Source organism: Parasteatoda tepidariorum, chromosome 4 (assembly GCF_982258835.1).
Source record: "Parasteatoda tepidariorum strain Cologne lab strain chromosome 4, Ptep-v5.0, whole genome shotgun sequence".
NCBI classification, from domain to species: Eukaryota; Metazoa; Arthropoda; class Arachnida; order Araneae; family Theridiidae; genus Parasteatoda; species Parasteatoda tepidariorum.
This window is the reverse complement of record NC_141758.1, coordinates 38937653-38961244: the sequence shown is the minus strand read 5'-3', so window position 1 is coordinate 38961244 and position 23592 is coordinate 38937653. Positions and strand designations below refer to the sequence as shown.

At 27.5% G+C, this 23592-nt stretch overlaps 1 long non-coding RNA gene across 1 annotated transcript in view; it reads left to right on the top strand.

Moving 5' to 3' along the window:
• Window positions 1-922: 922 nt before the first annotated feature.
• LOC107448626 (uncharacterized) overlaps window positions 923-23592 on the top strand; it is a 36371-nt gene continuing 13701 nt past the window's right edge. The window contains exon 1 of the long non-coding RNA XR_001584673.3: window positions 923-1050. This is a non-coding gene — a long non-coding RNA (uncharacterized LOC107448626). The remainder of the gene's footprint in view (window positions 1051-23592) is intronic.

Genomic DNA, 23592 nt, shown 5'->3' with positions numbered 1-23592 from the left:
AACTGATAATTATTAAAATACTATCTCATGCTAAGCTAAGTTGATTACGTAAGCTTAATTTACCATAGTTTTGTTCGTCTTAAATTTGCAAATTAAAATAAATCCAATAATATGCTCTGCAACTCTATTGACGAACATTTTCGTTTTTAAAAGAAATTGTTTACATCAATGAGTAAAATAACAACAGTAAGGCAAAAAACTAGCTTTAATGCTAATAACCGAATACAACCAAAATACTCACTTAATTAAACTGTTACATTTAAGTGGGAAAACCTATTTTTGTTCTGTATGATTGAACAGCTACATTGAAATGATTGCAATGAATAATTTTACAAGATGATTTGTTGCAAAAAATACACGCAATTTACTTTTAAGCAGCATTTCTTACTGTTTGAAGCGTAATGTATCAATGTCCACAAATCGCAATTAACTTAACTTTGACGCAATTTAATCCTTACATTTATATTTATAACTCCCTAAACATAGATCAAGAATTCTAATAGTGATCCCATCAAACCAAAATTGAACTTTAAATTCCGAATAAAGCTCGTAAAATTACAAATCATCTTTATTTATAACGAACGGCAAACGAATTCAACTGTATTGGATGTTTTCCCTAGAGCGGCAATTTTTGTCGGAAAAGTTCTCAAATTGGTATCGCCAATCTTACCCCCGCATAACAATGAAGTCTTGAAGCATCATTGTTATTACTGAATTGTCATTTTGGCGTGTTCCGAAATGAATGGAACCCCTCTGGCTGGAAAGAGGCTGGCTAATGACCAATCACGCATTTCTGCACGAGAACTTATGGATATTATTTCTGGCATATGTGTGTATTAAAGTCACAGGAAATGTGATCGAGTATATGCCCCCGCTTCCACCCCACCAGGGGTGTGGTGCAATGAATTTCATTACTATTATCATTCAACATTAAGAGTGTGCATAATTCCGTTGTAATGCACAATCAGATTTATGATGCAGAGTTACTTTGTATCTCTTTCCAGACGTTGATGGTGAGAGGAAATGGAGCTTTCTTCAGTTTTGATCCAGGTATCATTCATATATTGTTTCAGTAAATGTTTTGCAAATAATATGTATAGTTTGCAAAAATTAATATGTTTCTAATTAGCTTCGAAAATATAAAACTTATTACTTTAATTATTTGTTCAAGTAAGTAATAAATGGAGCTTTCTTCAGTTCTGATGCAAGTATCCTTTATATATTGTTTTAGTATATGTTTTGCAAATAATATGCATAGTTTGTAAAATTAATATGCTTTTAATTAGCTTTGAAATTATAAAACTTATTACTTTAATTATTTGATCAAGTAAGTAATAAATGGAGCTTTCTTTAGTTTTGATGCAGGTATACTTCATCCATTGTTTCAGTAAATGTTTTGCAAATTAAAATGTTTCTAATTAGCTTTGAAAATATAAAACTTATTACTATAATTATTTGTTCAAGTAAGTAATAAATGGAGCTTTCTTCAGTTTTGATGCAGGTATACTTCCTTTTTGTTTCAGTAAATATTTTGCAAATAATAAGAATAGTTCGTAAAAATTAATATGCCTCTAATTAGCTTTGAAAATATAAAATTTATTGCTTTAATTATTTGTTCAAGTAAGTAATAAATGGAGCTTTCTTCAGTTTAGATGCAGGTATCCTTCCTCTTTGTTTCGGTAAATGTTTTGCAAATAATATGTATAGTTCGTAAAAATTAATATGTTTCTAATAAGCTTCGAAAATATAAAACTTATTACTTCAATTATTTGTTGAAGTAAATAAATGGCGCTTTCCTCAGTTTTGATGCAGGTATCCTTCATCCATTGTTTCAGTAAATGTTTTGCAAATAATATGCATAGTTTGCAAAAATTAATATGTTTCTAATTAGCTTTGAAAATATAAAATTTATTACTTCGTTTATTTTTTCAAGTAAGTAATAAATAAGGGGAAATTCATACTAGTAATAGAAATAAATAAACAGCCCGGTAAAAAGTACTAGGAAAAGCCTGCAATAAAAAATAAAGTTCTTTGAAAATGCAGTTTTAATCCAAATAAGGTATCCTTCATAAACTGTTTCAGTAAATGTTCCGTAAATGTGTTCATATACTATCCTTTCAATTAGCTTTGAAATTATAAAATTTATTACTTTCGTTATTTGCTCAAATAAGTAATAAATATGATGAAATTCAATCTAGTAATAGAAATAAATAAATAAATAAATAAAAAGCCAAGAAAAAAGTACTAGGACAAGCATGCTACCAAAAAAGTTCTATGAAATTGCAAACGCAGTCCGAATAATGTTTCCTTCATATATTGTTTCAGTAAATGATTTGAAATTAATACGTATAGTTGTAAAAATCGATATGTTTTTAATTAGCCTTGAAATTATAAAAGTTATAAGTTCGACTATTCATTGAACTAAGTAAAAAAAAAAAAATGAAATTCATACTGATAATAGATAGCAATAAATAAATCAATTAATAAATAATAGTAAAAAATACTTCGAAATGCCTGCAATCCAAAAAAAGCGCCGGAAAAATACAGTCATTATTATTTTCTTTATATGGAGTATCTATAGATTATTAACATAAATTTAAATACCTTTGAGTAAAAAAAAAGGTAAATAAATAAATAAAATTAAAAAAATAACAAATAAATAAAACTTAAAATTAACAGTTTTTGAAATCTAAAACATTTTATTCTTATTCTACTGTTAGCCACAAATCAGCAGTTAGGCAACACAACAAATTTAAAAAAAAAGTACATTTTAATTTCATCTTTCATCTGTAATTTTAAAATAAAATTTAATAAATATTTCAATAAAAATTATGTACAATGTGCATTTTTCCTGTGCTATATCTTAAAATATAAGTTCATAATTTTGATTCAATGGCATAATGGTAAATTAATTATTATTATATACATTTTATTGATTCCTTTTATTTAGATTAAATTTTTTTTAAATATAAGAATAAATTGCATTGCACAATGTTTGTGCATCAGATTTTCATTTTAAAGCTTATTAAACCATTTATCAGCATTTATTAATAAATCAAAATATGTTGAAGTTTGAATATGAAATAATAATTCTTGTTTTATCTTTAATCAGTGTTGGTGATGGTATGGTCATTCAGTACATTTTAAAAATAATTTTACTGCAATTATTTATTGTAACATGCCATCCCAAGAGGGCAAAGCTCTGTATTGACACAGTGGAAAAGTTATAAGATTTATCTGCAAAAACAGGGAATAGATATATGTAGTTAATATTTTTTGTCTGCTAGGTAAAAATAAATGTGCTCTGCTCACCGCTGAGTTGCATTATTTAGTTGCATTATTTAGCAGGTCGCAATGAAACATGCTATTCAATCAACTTAATGACTTATTACATGTTTTTATAAATGAAATTTTGAAATGCGATAATTTTTGGTCTTAAATTTCAGTCTGAATGAAAGGTAAGAAACATACTGTGAGTAATAATGAATTGAAAATAATTTTCCCAACCCCTAATATTTGCCGAAATGTTGCCATGACTGCTCACTGGCTTTGCATAACTCATGTCAGGGATGTTTTTAATTATGTAAAGTGTAAATAATACAGGGCTAACACTTTAAGGATAAACAAAAAAATACCAATGTGCATGCTAATTATTTCTAAATTATATTCCAGAAAAATTTTATAACAATAAAAACCGTAAGATAAATGAATACAATTAATACACAACTCTCTTTTGATTGTTAAAACGCTATAGCATGTTAGTTAATAATATTTAAAAAAATGAACATTTCAGAAAAGTTTTAAACTGTAAAATAGGAAATGATATTGTTTTTTAATGTATATTTACAGAATACTTTCAATTATAGGAGTTGGAAAATTAAAAAAAAAATAGAATTAACATCACATAGCTTTTGTTAAAAAGTTATCGTTTCAGCAAATTTTTTAAACTATATTTCATAATTTTTTTAAAATATTAAAATGATTATTGAATAGATAAATAATTGAAAAGATGAATTAATATATCAATTCAAAGCTTTGTCATCGATTCTTGCCAGATTTACTAGATTCATCGATAAAAAGGTGATAGTATACAGATAAATTCTTTTCAAACTAAAACTTAGTTTAAAATAAGAATGTGTTTATTAATGCAAAACTTTTTGCTAGATGATAAAAATAAGCAGCTAATCTCACAATGATTTTTAAGATTTATTTAAGCGAAATCTTAAGTTTGAAACTTCAAGGTGGCAGTTTCGGATTAATCTAAAAATTACAAGGGGAAATTAAATTAGTTTACTAACTTCTTATTATGAAAATTGTTTTTTCATTTATTTACTCTTTAAAATTAAAAAGAAAATCTTTATGAAAATTAGAAAGTGGTACTATTTATAATACATTTTTCATACTTTATTTACTATCTATGAAACTGATAAGCAGGTGTTTTCTACAATTTTGTTTCTAATAATTATAATCTTTAGAAACAAAATTAATCATAATTTATGAACATATATTTCAAATCTTCTTTTTTTTTAAGTTTAAACTCTCCGGCGGACAGGTACGGATTAACATAAAATTTATAAAGAAAAATTAAATTAATTCATTAATTGTAATTATCTAAATATTTTTTATTTATTTACAATCTAAATATATCTTATTTGGAATTAGAAAAAAAATTCTTTATCAAAATAAGAAAGTGGTATAATAAATAGACATATTTTATATCTTATTTACTGCTAGCGAAATTGATATACAGGTGTTTTTGTACCGTTTTGTTTTTAATTTCGACGGCAAAAATCAACGTCGGTGGTCATTCTTTCACATACGAGATGATTGACGTAAAGGTATTGATTCGGTAGCGGGATTATACGTCCTACGTGCCGCTGTCATTTTGGACAAGTTTCCGTATTTGTCAAGACTGACGCTGTTGAAGTCATGTCGCCGCGGAACTCGGACAGCTGGCGGCTTTAGTGTCATTTTTCCGACAGGTGTGCATAAAAACACACAAAACTGCATTTAAATTGTTTTTTCTTTTTCTTAAAAGAAATTTCATTTAACTAAAACGTAAGGTAATATTCTATCGCTATGTATTATTAATTATGTATCATTAATTATTATTAATTATGCATCATTAACTATTACTAGTTACGTATCATTAATTATTAAGTATTCATTATAATGTAGAATGATATGGCTTTGTTGTAATTTGAATTCAGTAAAACTTACATCTGAGTTTGTTGTTATTCAAATATAATAGGTGCATCGAAATTTAGTTGAATTACGTATTAAATAGATGCGCTTAAAGAAATGGCTTAGTAACTTGTAATTGCTTAGCACTTCGAAATGTCCTTATTTTCAAAATTTGATGTAATTTCTTAATTAATTAATTTGAATAAGAAATTAATTTGATGCCTTGCACCGTAAGAAATTCCAGTTCAAATTACGGTGAAAAGTACCAGCACGCAGGGGGTCAGTACTTTTTACCGTAAAATCCATTTCAACGCAAAATTAAATAAATGTCACTACGAAAATTGTGGTATAAAATTTTGCGCTAAAAATAGATATTACGGTAAAGTGGATTTCAAGGATACTGCATTCAGGGTCCTAGTACTTTTTAACATCACTTTATCCAGAATTTTTTACTGTGTAATTTGATGTAGGTATGATTTAAAGTTGATGCATATTGTCGAAATAATGTATTTTTTATATTTTTCAAAATATATCTTTTCATTTGGAATATTTTGCTTTGTATTAACAACATACTTTAAAGGAATAAAGCAATATTTTTGATTAGCTAAAGTAATAAAATATTTATATCTGAAGTAATACTGTGTATTATGCATATAAATATCATACAATATTTGTATATTTAATTTTTCACAAATTATTTTCAAAGAAAATCGTATAAAACATATCACTAATTTTCGTAAATATTTGTAAAATATAAATTTAAAGTATTACTGCTTTGTAATAAAATATATTGACTGAAAAATGTTTGTTTTGTTAGGAAGAAATAATTTAGTTCATTAATAAACATATACGTCTCTTTAACTAAATTAAATATGATATTCTCAGTATTACGAATAAATATTTTAGAATTTAAAAAAAAAATTAAAAGTCATTAAAAATATTTAACAAACATTTTTTGAACGTTAACATTTATAGATCTTTAATATAATAGAAACAATACAAAACTTAAAATGGCAATTAATTTAAAAGAAAAAGAATTTAACACTTTTTCTTCTTCTATTGTTTAAAAGAAAATATCTGTTTCTGAATCAAGAAGATTTAAGAACAAAAATGAACTATTTTTACAAATATTCTTTTGAATTTCATATTAGAAAGAATGATGAATTTCATTATAGATTTCTGATTTGAAAATTTTACCTAAAAATCTAACGAGAAATCTTTCAAAATAAATGGAATTTTAAAAAAAAAATCAAAAATTACCAAAACATTAGATTTTTTAAATATTTATAAAATAAAAGCTAATAAACCTAGATAATTTAAACCTTTTGAGCTTGAATTCATTTAATTGAATTTACTGTAATAAATAAACAGTAAGATATTCTTTTATCTCCCGATTGTTTTTTAAATTTGTTTCCATGCATAAAATATTACTTTATTACACAAGTAAACTTATATCGTGTATGGAAAGAATGTACATCAATATTTAGTTAAATTTTTTATTAATATTTAATTTGCATTATACGACGTCTACTTTAAATATTTTAGGATAGGTGATTGATCATTATTGAAACCAATAAAAAACTATTTTCCAGATTAAGAACTTAATGATAGTCGAACTCGTTTTTCTTTTCTATTTAAAAAATAATTCCTGCAACTATAACATTATGTCTTGTTTTGATATTTGCTTTTATATTTTAACTTTTGTCTTATTTAATGTAACAAATCCTTTTATTACTTTCGTTTTAACACAAGGAGGCTCATTCCTAGCTCCCTGTTTGCTCCGCTCATCAGCCAGTTGCTTCCTGTTTATCGTTGTTTTTTTCTTTTTCCTTATGAAGTCGATAATAAAAGATAATTTAGTTCAGAAAATATGTCATTTGTATAATTTTGCAAAAACACATTTTATTAACATGTAAACCGTTGCGAAAGGAAAAGATACCTGGATTTAAAAAATATCCAATTGTACTTTAGAACAAAAAATTAAACTTTGGAATGTATAATGTGTACTCCAATAAGAAGTAATAAATAAAAAGTACGTCTAGTACTTGTAAATAATATGAAACGACGACCTTAAATCGTAAAACAGTTAGCATTGGAAAAAAGTTTTTATTTTTCTTCAGTTTTTATCGTTAAAAATTTGGATATAAATTGAGATTTCTAATAGGCAAAATTTAATTTTTCTCTCATAATTTAATTAATAAATTTTTTTAATTACTTTTGACATGAAGTCAAGCGAGACCTTACAAAATATAAATTGCGACATATACATTATTTTTACAGCAATTGTTAAGTAGTTATCATTTAAAGGGGAAAAAAATTGTACAAAAAACACTTAATATTGCAAAAACTTTTGAACAAGTAAATATTTCCAAGAAACTCCAGTTAATTTTTTAAATTCATAATGGTCCTTTATCAGAGCGCCAAATTTCATGCATTTCAACAGACAGTAGATCAGCCAACATGTTTTTTTTTCTACTAAAAGTTTAACGGTTAATTATTCTGGAACTAATAATGAAATCGAATTTACTTTTATTTTTTATTTCTTTTCATTCCTTGTAAATTTTTCAACGCACCTTCGTAATTTCAAGTTTCAAAGTCTTACATGGCAAAATAAAATGCAATGTAAAGCAAAAAAGGAGTGGAAAAAACTAGCGAAAAAGCACTTGGGATTGCTTTAACTTACAAAAAAAATTAGATTTTCGTAAAAAAAAAAAAGAAAAAGAAAAAAACTCTAATAAGTTCCTCTGCAAGCATGGCCCTTTCAGCATACAGCCTTTGTGCATTCAGAAAACAGCAGTGGTCCTTGCGATTTTATCTTATCGGGAGAAAATAACTAATTTGAAAATTGGTAAATTTGAATTGTTTCTCTTTAGAATTTTGCCGTTAGGCTAACCGTAGTAGGTTCTCGTGGTCTTCCTCTCCATGTAACGCAAATACGGGTTAGCTCCATCAAAAAGTCTTCCACGAAGGCAAATTTCTCCCAATACTCGATCCAGGAGTTCCCTTGTCTTCTGGATTGGGTTCAAAATTACAAGGCTACGGAGTTGAACATTAGTAGTCGTAAACCCATTAAGTGGGATCGGCTGTTCAACGACGGATATAAAATTATAAAAATAAAATAATTCAAATAATGGTAGAGCGTCTGCCTTTCAATGAGGTAAACCGGGCTCGAATCCCAGCCATGGCTGGTCGATACGAATTTCACATCCGGCTTGCATCGAGAGCAGTGCTGATATGAAATATCCTCAGAGGTAGACGGACCATGGGTTAAAATTCCCTTGTTATCAGGCTAACTTTGGAAGATTCTTGAGGTCTTCCTCACCATGTAACGCCAATGCGGGTTAGTTCCAACGAAAAGTCCTCCATGAAGGCAAATTTCTCCGCATACTTGATCCAGGAGTTCCCTTGTCTTTTGGATTGGGTTCAAAATCACAAGGCTACAGAGTTGAGGATTAGTAGTCGGAAACCCAAAAAACAGATTTTGATTTGGAAATGTCTAGTAGCCCATTTTACATTTGCGCTAATTAGTATAAAAACGTCATTTTAATATTTTTCTTTTGTTCAAAATTAGTAATTTAAAACCTTGTCACTTTTAATTGCACCTCTTTTTATAATTTTGTTGCTCTATATACTTTTTAATTCAAAATTTCCTTTCGATTTGCATTAGATTTAATGATCTAACGCACACCTAGCATATTAGTGCCTATTATAGTGATTTTAGAAGCCATTAAAATAAATTAAAATTTGAATCGAAAATTTTAATTTTAATTTAGAAATCTAATTTTGAATATCGAATCTAATTCTGAATATGGAATCTAATTTTTAGTAAGGAAATAAATTTTTAATATGAGATTAACTTTTGAGTGTATTGAATATAGAATAAAATTTTGTTTACAAAATCCAATTTTGAGTACAGATAATAATTTTAAATATGGAATGCAATTTCGATTTCACTCGAAGTTAACTTTCAAACTTCATTTATTCTTGAATCGCTTTGATACACAAGAATTATTAGATCACATAGAATTACAGATTAAAGCATATAAGAATTAACTTATGGATTTTGAAAGGAGTAAGCAATGATAGAAAAAATCCATGCGTTATGAAAGCATAGGAAAGCAAATTCATTTCAATTGAAGTTCTTTCTTTTGGAAATCGCTTGCATTTTATAAAAAATAACCTAAAATTCATTCTACTGTATACAACTGAAAAATACAAAATTTAATTTTGCATTATATACAGAATTACTAAATTTCAACTCTAAAATTTATGCTAACATAAAAAAAGGCTGAAAGATTAGGTCACTTTCCCAGCTAAGTATCTTATGGTACACTGTTAGAAATTTCTCGGAAAAAACGGCTAGATAACAATCAATTTAATTGTTATTTTACCATATTTAAACAAAACAGTCTAATAACCATAAATAAGATGGTAATCAAACTGTTAGCAGTGAGAAAAATCGTTCATTAACTTTTTTTTTTAACTAAAAGTGTTAAATAACTAGAATTTAATGCCTCAACTAAGCTCACTTAATGATGCAACTTAGTTCTTAGTTAGAAATTTCTCGAAAAAAATGGCTACATAACAATCTATTTAATTGTTATTTTACCATATTTAAACAAAACAGTCTAATAACAATAAATAGGAAGGTTCTCATATTGTTAACAGCGAGAAAAATCGTTTATTAACCATTTTTTTAAAGATAAAAGGGTAAACTAACTAGAATTTTATTGCATCAACCAAGCCCACTTAATGATGCAACTTAGTTCCATGCAACTGCGTATGTATTCTAGCCGAGATAGCTTATCTATTAATCACATGACTGAATTAAGGGGGGTTCGAATCCCAGCGTTGACGCTTCCATTCCCTTTAACGCATGAAGAGTGTCCTGCACCCTCCACTGACCATTACCTAACGAAAAGTCTAGCTTCTATGTCCAGTAAAATCTCCATTTTTTATGGTTTTGAAACCGTGGTAGCTGTAAATGGTTAAAAAACCGTGTAGTTTTGTATTCATGATTTAGTAACTATACTAGTTGTAAATGGTTTCAAAACCGTTAAGATGAAAAATATTCTTTACCGTAAACTTTACAGTTAATTGACTGAACAGACTGTTGACGGTTATTTTACCATAAATTTAGAATGAAAATTCTAACAGCATAGTATAATGGTGCAAAGCATTATAACAACTTACTCCAACTATGCCGAGATAGCCTGGTTGGTACGGAGCTGGGCCCATGTCCAAGAGTTCGTGGGTTCGATAGCCGCCGGCTGATGACTCCCCTTGTAGTAAATGGTGTTTGATGCACGTTAAATCTGTCGAGTCGCAAAATCCTTCATGTTCCCATAACAAATCAATACCTCTGGGAGAACTGATCTATGAGTTTCCTTATCTTCTGGATTGGTTCAAAATTTCAGGGCTACGGAGTTGAACATTAGTAGTCGTAAACCCATAAAATTGGGTCTGCTGTTCAGCGACGGATATGTATATAATAAAAAAATAATTAAAAAAAACTTACTCCAACTACATTAAATTTGCATTCAAAAATCATTTTAAGTTTCATAAATGTTTTACACTATTATTGAGGAAGGAAATGGCTCTTTAGTTGTGCCACTTCTAATATTTTGCATTTATTAAAAGCCAAGCACAATTTAATGACTGTTTCATATATGTTATGAAATTTGAAAATAACAAACTTGACAACGAGTTAATTCAACAATGTTCCTGGACTAATTCGTACTTTTGTTTTAAGTTTTCAGTGTAATCGAAGCATTGATATCAGTGAGACGTTGAAATTGTTTAAATAGTTACTAATAATAGCATATTTAAAAGAGTGTTGAATCAGAGTTATTTAAATATATTAGGAATAATTATATAATTGAATTCTTCACGCACATGTTATTTACTGACTGCTACTTGCTATGATTGGGCTACTTGTGGCCCAACTGTAAACATATTACTGATGCTAGTATTTTGTAATAGCTAAAGTCCCATTGATAATGACTCGGTAGAGGTGACCAGTTTCTGCCATTGGACCAGATGCACTTTGTTTTCATTTTTCCAATATTTGTTTAACATCAGTTTCTGCCACTGGGCCAAATGCACTTTGTTTTTATTTTTCCAATATTTATTTAACACCAGTTTCTGCCACTGGGCCAAATGCACTTTGTTTTTATTTTTCCAATATTTATTTTAACACCAGTTTCTGCCACTGGGCCAAATGCACTTTGTTTTTATTTTTCCAATATTTATTTTAACACCAGTTTCTGTCATTGGGCCAAATGCACTTCGTATTTATTTTTCCAATATTCATTTAACACCAGTTTCTGTCATTGGGCCAAATGCACTTTGTTTTTATTTTTGCAATATTTATTTAATATTTAATAATCTTTATATTTATATCTAAATATGCATAGTATGGAAAGTAATATTTACATTAACATGTACAGAACTATAAATTTGTCAAATTAGAATACTTCAGAGATCGTTTTATTTAAATGGCCCATTAATGGAAACCTTCAAATACAAATTTTTTATTTAAAATAATTTTTAACGGATTAACAAAGAATCCTAATTTCATTTCAATTTAAAATTTAGATTGTTTAAATAAGAATTAATTTTTAGATAAACAAAGAAATATAATAATCAAAACATTAAATTTTATCTTTTAAAAAAAAAAAGCCACAAATTTTACTTAGAAATTTAAATTTTTCGCTAAAATTTATTATTCTACGTATTAATTTAGTTTATAAGAAATCCCAATATGTCTTCAAAACTCATTTGAAATTCTTCATATAAAATAATGATTACTTTTCATATTTTGAAGTGCACATTTTAGTTATTCTTAAAAAACCACTTTAAAATTTATTGATGATTCCTCCAGAAAGAAAAGAAATTAATTCGTAAATTACTAATATTTGCTGAGATGTTCGATGATATTTAGATTTAAAAACTACCATTTTAACGCCTACAAGTTCCGGTTGAGCGATCATTAACATTTCAAAAAATGTGGAACTGCGTTTGTGTCGTTGTTTTGAAAAATGAAGAAAATTATGGAACATGTAGCGATTTTTTCTTTTTCTTCTCTTTTTTCCACTTCTTCAATCTTCGGGGCTTTCTGTCAACATATAATTTTGCGCGATTTCAAATAGATGGTATTTTCTACCTAATAAAAACTACTCTTGAATTACATAATTTCCTGCATGACTGAAGTTGACACTGAAAAATATTTTTTTTCTTCCCTTACGAAAGATTCGATTCTTTTACGGTAGCAGTTTTTCTTTTCAAAAAATAGTTTTTTCTTTATTCTTTTTCTTATTTTTAAAAGTTCAATAATCACGAAAATGATTTAATTCTGTTTTGGATACAGTATTCGTTGTAATACGTGTATTGGTATGCTGTGTATAAAAATATAATATCGGGTGGAACAAAAAAAAACATTACACGAAAAAAAATGCCCTGTGGTAAAAGTAGAGTTTGTTCAAACAAGATCAAGTTCAAAATATTTATAAATAACTATAATAAATCCGATAACTGCATAAAAAATCTGGCACACATTGTTGTATGTACTGTTAAAAAAGAAAAAAAATCGGGCACATGTTGTTGAATGCTTTATTAGGGAAACAAATTTGAAACACATTATGTTATGCACTATCCAAAAAAAAAAAAAAAAATCAGACGTACATTGTTGTATGTATTATCAAGAAAAGAAGAAAAAAACCGGACACTCATTGTTGTGTATGTATTATCAACAACAAAAAAAAAATAAATAAATAAAATCAGACACACATTTGTATATTTTATTAGCAAAAAAAATTAGACTTCCATTTTTGTATGTATCATCAAAAAAATAAATAAATAAATAAAATAAAATCGGAGATTCATAGTTGTATATTTTATCAAAAGGAAAATTTGGAATCAGTCACACATTATTGTAGGTGAATTATCAAAAAGGAAAATTAGCACATATTATCAAAAAAAGAAAAAAAATTGGACACTCATTGTTATATGTATTATCAAAGAAAATCGGACACACATTTGTATGTTTCATTAGTAAAGCAAATTAGACGCACATTGTTGTATGTTTTATCAAACGGACAATTTGGAATCAGACACACATTGTTGTATGAATTAACAAACAAAAAAATCGGATACACATTGTTGAGTGAATTATCAAAAAGAAAAATCGGCACATAGTGTTATATGTATTTTCAAAAAGAAAATAAGCAATCGATCACTCATTGTTGTATGTATAATTAAAAGAAATCGGCCTCACATTATTGCATACAGTATAGAAAATAATCGGACATACATTGTTGTACGTATTGTAAAAAAAAATTCGGACACACACTGTTGTATGTACTGACAAAAAAAAATTGGAAAATTTTATATTTAGGATAAAATTTTCAGACAGAAAATAGTTAAACTCACAATACTTTGTGTGCCTTATAAAAATTTGAACAATAATTTTCGCATGATTTCACATCGATCGGATTTTCATCATATTTAAAATTAATTAATTTATAATTAATTTTAATTTAAATAAAATTAATTAATTTCCTTTTTTTACTTATTTCTCTATAAATATCTTTCTCAAAAAATAACTAATTTCTTATGAAAGTAGTTTTTTATAATTGGTTCAAAACAGATTTTTTCCCTTATTAAAAATTCAATTAAAGCGAAAAATATTTAGATTTGTCTCATTTTATACAATATTTGCAAAAGTAATAAAATTATTTATAAATTCATTTAATCTGAATTAGATATTGGAAAATTGGATATCGAGTGATAGAAATGTATGAAGTTAAATTAACGCGTAATGAACAAAATATCGCGTGTTAGAAATGTAATGCCACTTATAGCACGATATCCAAAATGATATGATATCCGGATAAAATCCCGAGATAAAAAATATTACACAGGAAAAATACCTCGTGGTAAAAGAATAGTTTGTTTAAATTAGCTTGATGGGAAACTATGTTGTCAAAAAATCGAACACAAATTCTTATATGTAATGCCAAATGAAATTTTTTTTTATTTCTTTCATTGAGATTAAAAAGCATGAAAGAAAGTTCATAACAATGAAACACAATTCTGGGATAGTTTCTCTTCCATTATTCTTTACTTTTTCAAGAAATTCTTTCTTTGCTCCCATAAATATCTGCCTCTTAAAAAATTCTTATTTTTTATTATAGCATATTTTTAGATTGGTGCAAATAAATTTTTTTCCGCTTAAAAAATTTCGTTAACAGCAAAAAAAAATTCATTTTGCTTAACCTAAAGCACTACTAGCTACACTGAGAAAAAAATTATGCTCAAAACTACCATAATATGGTAAATTTTATCATGTTTCCAGCTCTATGGAAACACCAAAACATCTGTAATTTTTACCGAAGCACGTTGGTAATGATTTTGGTAAAATTAACAATAAAATACTGTTTTATAATGTGTGTTAAAATTTGGTACATGTGGTTAATTTTGGTAATTTTATCATGGTGCCTTAATTAGAGCATAGCATAAAAAAAAACTTTTTTTACTTTTCAGTTTTGAATTTTGAACTAAATAAGTTGTTGTAAGAACTAAAATTTTAAAAACCAAATATTTTGATAAACCGTTGCCATATGAATGGAAAAAATTACCGAATGTATTGATTTAATACCGTATCTTTTGATTATATTAACCAGAATTATGTTTTTTCCCCCTCCTTTTTTTAGAAATGCCATTAACCAGAATTATGTTTTTTTTTTCTACTTTTTTTAGAAATGCCATTTCCATGTAGTATGGTAATTTCACCAGACTTTTTTTCCTCTTGTATAATTGATTATTTATTAAAAAAACAATTAGTTTTTAGATAAGGAACCGAATTTTTAAGTTCCTCTTTAAAAGGTCAAAATTAAGAACAATGAAAACAAAAACTTAAAGCTCATTTTGTTAAAGAATTATTTGAAGCAAACAGATATTTTTTTCCCTTAAAAAATGCATAATGCATCTTTAAATTGGATTGGTAAAATTCATTAAAACGATTTACATTATAGCCATTGAAAAAAAGGCATAAACCTTGATTTTTATTCATAGAAAATAAACAATAGTCTATTCAATTATATTGCTTTTAGGTATTAAACCTTATCTAGACTATTGTCGAAATTCAAGGCTATTTAATCAATTTGCAATCTGATTAATTCTTGTATGCATTAACAATTTTTTGCTAAGAATTTTCAATTTAATTTGATAATATTTTACTACTATTATTAATTCAATAGAAACAGTGCACTTGGTTATGTATTTAAATTTCATAAAACGTATTAAGGAATTAAAGCGTAAGTTTTAAAAACAATTTTGATTATGAAATAAACCCACTACTTAAGTTTCTATATAAACACTAGGAAATGTATATTTAACTAGTATTTTTGTTTTTGTTAATGATGGAAGCATGAAATAAATTGTTTCTGTAATGGGTATAAATTTTATGTTAAATTTTTTTCTTTAAATAATTGCTTTAAGATTGGTTCAAATTGTTTAATATTGACAGAAATGAAATAAATAAATGAATAAAAACATTTGACTTTAGACTAGTTTTAACGTTTTAGAAATATTTATCAAAAATTACATAGTTTCATAACGTTTATTTGATTTCTAATTTGAAATATTTGAAACTAATAAGAGTACATAGTATAAGTGATTAGGAGCAAAATTATTAAAATACTCTTTTTAACTTACTTTAAAAACGATCAATTGATATTTCATAGATAGGCTATATTTCTTTAAATAAAAAAACATCTCTATTCCTAACGAAAAACTATGTATTCTAATATGACGCATCTGTGCACATTTTAACTTGTTTTGATATGTATCTTGAGTACATCGGAGAATTGATATATGCAGGCAGAAACATTATATACTTATGTATTTTCCAAAAAACAAAAATTTTTACCATTTTTTAAAAAAAACAAAATTGCTAAAAATGTCTACTTTACGAGCTCTATTCTACGTTCAGGTATGTAGCGTATGTATTTTTTCTAAATTTAATGAGAAGAACGAATTGTTAATAATTGTATACATTCATTGATCTAAAGCAATAGTCCAAGTATTTGTAAAATAATAATAATAATAATTGATACTATAAGTATAAGTGGTTAGGAGCAAAATCATTAAAATATTCTTTCTAACTTACTTTATAAACGATCAATTGATACTTCATAGATAGGTTATATTTCTTTAAATTAAAAAACATGTCCATTCCTAACGAAAAACTATGTATTCTAATATGACGCATTTGTGTACATTTTAACTTGTTTTGATATGTATCTTGAGTACATCGGAGAATTGATACAATGTGCTGAATATAATGTACTTGATATAATTTTTTAAAAAATGTGCTAAACTTGTCTACTTTACGAGATCTATTCTTCTATGAGGTGTGCAGCGAACGTATTTTTACTAAATTTAATTAGAAGAGCGAATTGCTAATAATTGTATACATTTATTGACCTAAAGCAATGGTCCAAATATTTGTAAAATAATAATAATAATAATACTAGTTGATACTATAAGTACAAGTGATTAGGAGCAAAATCATTAAAATACTCTTTCTAACTTATTTTAAAAAACGATCAATTGATATTTCATAGATAGGCTATATTTCTTTAAATAAAAAAACATGTCTATTCCTAACGAAAAACTATGTATTCTAATATGACGCATTTGCGTACATTTTAACTTGTTTTGATATGTATCTTGAGTACGTCGGAGAATTGATACATGCAAGCAGAAATATTATATACCTATACATTTTCCAAAAAACAACAATTTTTACCATTTTTTAAAAAAAACAAAATTGCTAAAAATGTCTACTTTACGAGCTCTATTCTACGTTCAGGTATGTAGCGTATGTATTTTTTCTAAATTTAATGAGAAGAACGAATTCTTAATAATTGTATACATTTATCGATCTAAACCAACAGTCCAAGTATTTGTAAAATAATAATAATAATATTAATTGATACTTTAAACATTATAAAACAAATAGGAAATATAGTTTTTTGCTATTTCCTCTAATAAATAATTCTCCTTTGTTAATTATTAATTAATAAATAATTATTAATTAATATTTAGGAGTTGTGAAAACTTGAAAGTTAAATGTAAGATATTTTTTACGAAAATTGAGAATGCAGTTTGTTTCTAATTTAGCCTAAATTGTGAATGCAATTTTTTTTTATTGTCATTCTTAACAGTTGTCTGTACTTTTAGTACTGTCTGTATTGACATATATGGTAATTGTTTTTAATTAAAAGTAAAAACTATTTATTAAAAGTAAACCTATTATGTATCTTTGATGTATCCTTTCTTCCTTTCTCCTCTCTCTTTTTCTCCCCTTAAGTTCGACTGTTCAGTAAAATGACAACATTAAAATTATTTGAGAAAGAAATTGATTTTATAAAATGTACATTCCTTTGCATTTAGAAAGAAAAATCAACCACTCATATCAGGGTGTCACAATAGGGAAAAAAAAAGCAAAGCGACAGTCTCGTTCCCTTTGCAAGAAAATTAATAAACGCAGATATGATCATTTTGGGAACATCATACATAAGGCTCTCAAAAGCAATATAACTCCCTGACGAGTTTATTACACGTATTTATTACTCTTAACATTACATGAGAGTTCACAAAAACATACATTTTGTGAAAGAGGACCTTCATTTTTTACGGTTGTCTGCGTTTTTGACCCTGACGTGCGAGTTTACAATTCAAACTCTGTTCACACAAATAGGTTGTCCCGTCCAGCCTCTTGGGTCGTCCTATGCGTCCACCTACCTTGTCCTGATCCGTCCCTAAATGCGGTTTCTCTTACTTGATATTGATTCTGATGAAATTTCAGCTACAGATCGCTTTAGGGTACTGCTTTTTCACACACAGCAGAAAAATGACAGATGAAGAAAAGAAAAAAAATGGCTCTTGTCATAGAATCGAAGAAAAAATTCTACGCGATGGACAGACAGACGTAATGGCGAAAAGAGAGAAGAAGAAAAACTGTATAATTACGCGTGACATGTCTGCATGCCTAATATTCCATTTCATGACTGACAGACAACTCAAGAAAAATAAAAGTATAATGAAAAAAGTCACTCGTACTGGCGTCAGTTAAGCCTAACATGGCGGCGGCTGTTTTATAAATACAGCCCGTAGGGGTTTGGCGAGCGCTTTTGTGTGTGTGTATACTTTTTTCTACCTTATTGGGCGTGGACGGTGGTTAGAGGCATGCTAATTGGCGATGGGAAACGAAATGCGGTGAGGATTTTTTACGTTTTATTTTGCTTCCTACTAAGTTCTAAATGCAGTCTAGGTGGCTTACTAATGGGTTTAAAATCAGAGGTTTTTCTTTCGGTCCTTTCTAGCCTGTGGCCTTCTCTGTTTTGGTGACATTCAATTCAAAGTATTTAATTGCTCGCAGAGGTATTTTTAAGTGATCCTCATTCTATCACACAAAAGAAATCACTTCTACCCTGATTTTCTTTTTTAAAGTTTAAAAAATATTTTTTGTCACTGATCATTATATTGTTATGCTATATCATAGAATAATGGGTTTAATAAACCCATCGATCAAAATCTGTTTGCTGCACAGCTTTTCTTTTCAATAATCTTATTTTAGCTAATCAGCATAAAATATGCAGAAAAATAACACCTGCTGTGAAATTCAACATGAATTTTATGCTATGTCTCGTTAATAGAAATAAATTTCACATTCAAGAAAGCGAACTTGCGTTTTATAATACTAAACTCAATTTATTTCAAATTCGATTATTAAAAAGCAATTATATTTTTAATTTATCGGAAGATGGCATAAAATTAGACAGTAAAATATTTAATCAGAAAATTACTCTATTATTTAGATATTTACTCTTGCAACTTTTATTTTAAATTGGGTTGGATAAAAATTAACCGAAACCCTTTTTATAGTTTCCAACGGGAGTGTAAAATTTTTCAAGTGCAAAGTGTGTTTTTGTAGAATGCATAGAACAAAATTTGAAGGAGCAATTGAAAAAAGAATAAAATTTTGTTAATAATTCACATAGGAAAAAAAAAGTTTTAAATCGATCTTATAGGAAAGAGTACGTCATTTCTTATTCCCACTTTTCTATTTTTTATTTTTTTTTAATAATAATTTTTTTAAAAAAATACTTTAACTTTTCATTAATTATTTAACATTTTAAAGCAAAATAAAGAATAAAAATATTATGAGATAAAATATCAATTATTTTACGAAGATTTAAAGCGTACTTAAATTGTCTAAAAAAAAGCTCCAAATTTTATATGAAAAGCTCAATCATATGCACAACAACCATTGTAAAATGCTTTATGTTATATACAATGATGTTATATATAATGATGTTATATACAATGTTATATGCAATATTGGGATGCCAAGAAGGATTATTCAGGATTTATAAAGAAGATAAAATGCATGTTTAATGATGCTTTAACTAAAATACTTAATGGTACTAAAAAATGGTAGTAATGGTAATGGCACTAATGGTAGTAGCAAAAGTACTATTGTCAAACCAAGAGCAAGCTTTTGATACAGGAAAGACTATTTAATTTTAGACACTAATTAATAAAAATAAACGTTTTCTACTGTTTTGCGTACAGTACACAATGCTCATAGCAATACCTATGTTGTACTAGAATAAATCCATTTAATCTGTCTTTTTGTGAATATAGTGCTCTAGATCCAGGTGCTTTTATCAATATAACCTGCTTTTTCATTCAAAAGAGATGATGACTAGTAAAAGATTAATAGGGGTAAAATGAGAGATCTAATTATACCTGCAATATGCCGATTCTATTAAACTCTGTTATTTCGATACATGTATGAATGGTGTACAAATTCGTTTGAAATTTTGATTGAATGAATCTTAACAATCATGAAAAGCAGCGTGATTTACTTATACAAGATGAATGAGTATTATATTGTAGCGTATCTACCACTACAAAATTACAACTACAATTCACTAGTATATAAGACATGTTAACTCGACACTATGTCGGGGTACCTTTTCATAGATGACGGTTGACATGGTCGATTACTCCGCCCCCACATTGGTGACCTTCGGACGTGATGTGACCACGCCTACCTTGGCAGTAACGCCGACTTTGATATGAACACGCCTACCTAGACGGTAACGCCGACTTCGATGGATGATCCACATTGAATAGTTGACTTGCTACTTGTGACTGCAACATTATCCACCTCCTCGCACTGTTGCTACTCAGTCTCGTCTCGATCACGCACAACGTCGGCTTGCATACACTCGACTGCTAAAGGCAACACAGGAGCGACTACGACCGTGAAGTTAATACACCTCTCACATTCAGCACTCAAAAAGTTCGGTGATCTTAATACAGCTCTCCCGGCCTAACCGCACATAAAACAACAGCAATGATTCAACTGGTGGCATCCATTCATCGAATTCTATCATAGCTATAATTCTAGTGGGGGAGTACTGTAGCGTATCTACCACTACAAAATTACAACTACAATTCACTAGTATATAAGACATGTTAATTCGACTCTATGTCGGGGTACCTTTTCATAGATGAAAGTTGACATGGTCAATATCTACTCTCCCCACAATATAAATAGATTTCATGATAGATAATACAAAATAAGTAAAGGATGATAAATGGATAATTCAAAATAAATAAAGAATGAAATTTTGCCTGCAATATGCAGATTCTATTAAATTCAGTTATTTCGATGCAATATATGAACGATGTACAAATTTGTTTGAAATTTTAATTTAGTAAATCCTAACGATAAGTTAAAGCAGCGCAATTAACTTATACAAGATGAATGAGCATTGTATCACTAGATTTCATGATGGATAATACAAAATAAAGAAAGAATGTAAATATGGCTGAAATATGTAGTTTCTACAGAATTCAGTTACTTCAATATAATGTATGAACAGTGTACAAATTCATTTGAAATTTTTATTTAATGAATCAAACGATCTCTGAAAGTAATTAATTTATACAAGATGAATGAGTATTATATAATTAGACAAAATATGCCTGCAATATACAGATTCTATTAAATTCAGTTATTTCGATGCAATATATGAACGGTGTATAAATTTGTTTGAAATTTTAATTTAATAAATAATTTGAAATTTGTATTTAATGAATCATAACGATCTCTGAAAGTAATTAATTTATACAAGATGAATGAGTATTATATAACTAGACAAAATAAATTAAGAATATAATTATGCCTGCAATATGTAGATTCTAAAAAAATTCAGATATTTCGATGCAGTGAATGAACTGTGTTCAAATTCGATTAATATTTTAATTTAGTGAATAGTAACGATCTAAAAAAGATCGTAAATTTTTTTTAGCTACTTTAAAAATATAAAATATAAAAAAAATCACAATACCTAAAAAATAAGTAAATAAATTTTAAAACAAGTTGAGGTAGCACATAAGCACCTGCCTTATTCAATAATTAGCATCTAAACCTTATTAAATAATTAACATCTGCTTGAAAACTAAATAATTGACGAATGAAACAGATGTTCTTTTTATCTTTTTTAATAATTTTTCTTTCATTGCAGATTGTTTCAAAATATTTTTTTCTTATTTTATTCCTAATTCATTTTGTTTTCTAGTGTAATTTGTGAAAAGAATTTTGTATGAAGTTTAAAAAATGAAATTTTTCACTTTAATTCGTATTCTAAATTCTGAAGCTATTCTATTCTTCTAGTAATAATCAGTATATAATAATGTAGAGAAGAAAAGTGGATTATTTCAATTAATTTAGGAAGTATTTTAATATTTTACTCAGATTTTTATACATGCCTTTCAATCATGCGTAAAAGAAGAAAAGTATTAAAAAGATACAAAAAACACAAACAATAACGAAGTTTATGTGCTCCTTAGTAGATAATAAATTTGAAATAATTATTTATATTGTTTCCTTATAAATATCTATATTACCACTAATATTATAATACAAAACTTATTATTATAATTTTATAGCAATATTATGCAAAAGAATTATAATTAATTTTAAAAATCTTTTATTACAAAGTACTTTCTCATAATTTTTCAAAAAATTTAATTCCTAAAATTTTATTAGGAATTAAATTATTTAATGAAGTTGATTTTTCATTTTTCCAAAACTGTAATTCGACACTTATGGCGGCAATATCTTTAAACGTATTATTAAAAATAAAAATATTGTGTAGAATGAATTACTAACAACAAAGCTAATTTGCTCTAATTTTCTTAAAGTATTTTTAAATCGAATAAGACTAAGAAAGTTAGTTCCTTCATTTTTTATTTCGTTCATACGTTTTACTCATACGTCTTGAGTCTGACAGTTACAGCATGACTAAGAGCTTTGTTTGTTCCCCATGTTATTAAGATTGAGTTCATTATTACTTACGAAACGATATTACTTTCCGGTCCCCATAATAAATGACGAAAAAGTTTTCTCAACTTGGAACCTTATCGCAGTGCACTGTAGGAGTTATCTAGCTAAAATGAAGACTAGACGATCGTTTCCAGAGAGACGAAACAAGCCCTGTGTGATGGTCAAAGAGTTGGCTTCATACCAGGAAGATTTCGGGTTCAAATCCCGCTTCAGGCATGGAAGTAATTTTTCTCTCTATACATTTTCTCCTTGCATTGTTGGGGCGACATTGATCCACCTGTATGGTACCCTGAAAAAAATAATACCGTGAGGCACTAGGAGTGCCGCATGGTGTTTTTCTTTTCTTTTTCTTTTAGGTGAAAAATAAAATAACGAAAAAATTCTTCACTTTTGCCGAAATTCATTTCCTCGAAAAAATAATGATAGTTATTTCGTCATTTTGACGAAATATTCGCTCGGAGCATTACCAAGAAACTGTTTCATTAAAAAAAAAAGAAGAAAAAAAGAAAGAAAACAAAGAAAATAAAGTAAATTTTGAGTGTTAATTTTTAACAGAGCATCGGCTAAAATAATCTGCATTTGTAATCAGCATTTGTAATCTACATTTGTAATTTGCATTTGTAACTTAATTAAGATTACAAAACGGTATAGTGACATTACATAAAGCAAACTTCAACTGTCAGTTACAGTTACAGTTAATTCGTAAGTTCCAGATACTTTCAAGGAAAACAATTGCTCTAAGTAACACAACATAAATAAAGATGGGCTATTCCTTATTTAAAAAAAAAAAATATTAGAATGGCGAATAATACAAAATCAAGAAAAGTGGTGTAATTATACAAGTATGCGTATACGCAATTTCTACGAAGAAGCTCAACTCTCTGCATTTTCAGAATTAATTGCCCGTACAGATGTTTATTTGGAAAAACTGCAGTTCACATGAAAGAAGGAATGGAATGAGAATATCTAGAGGGGGG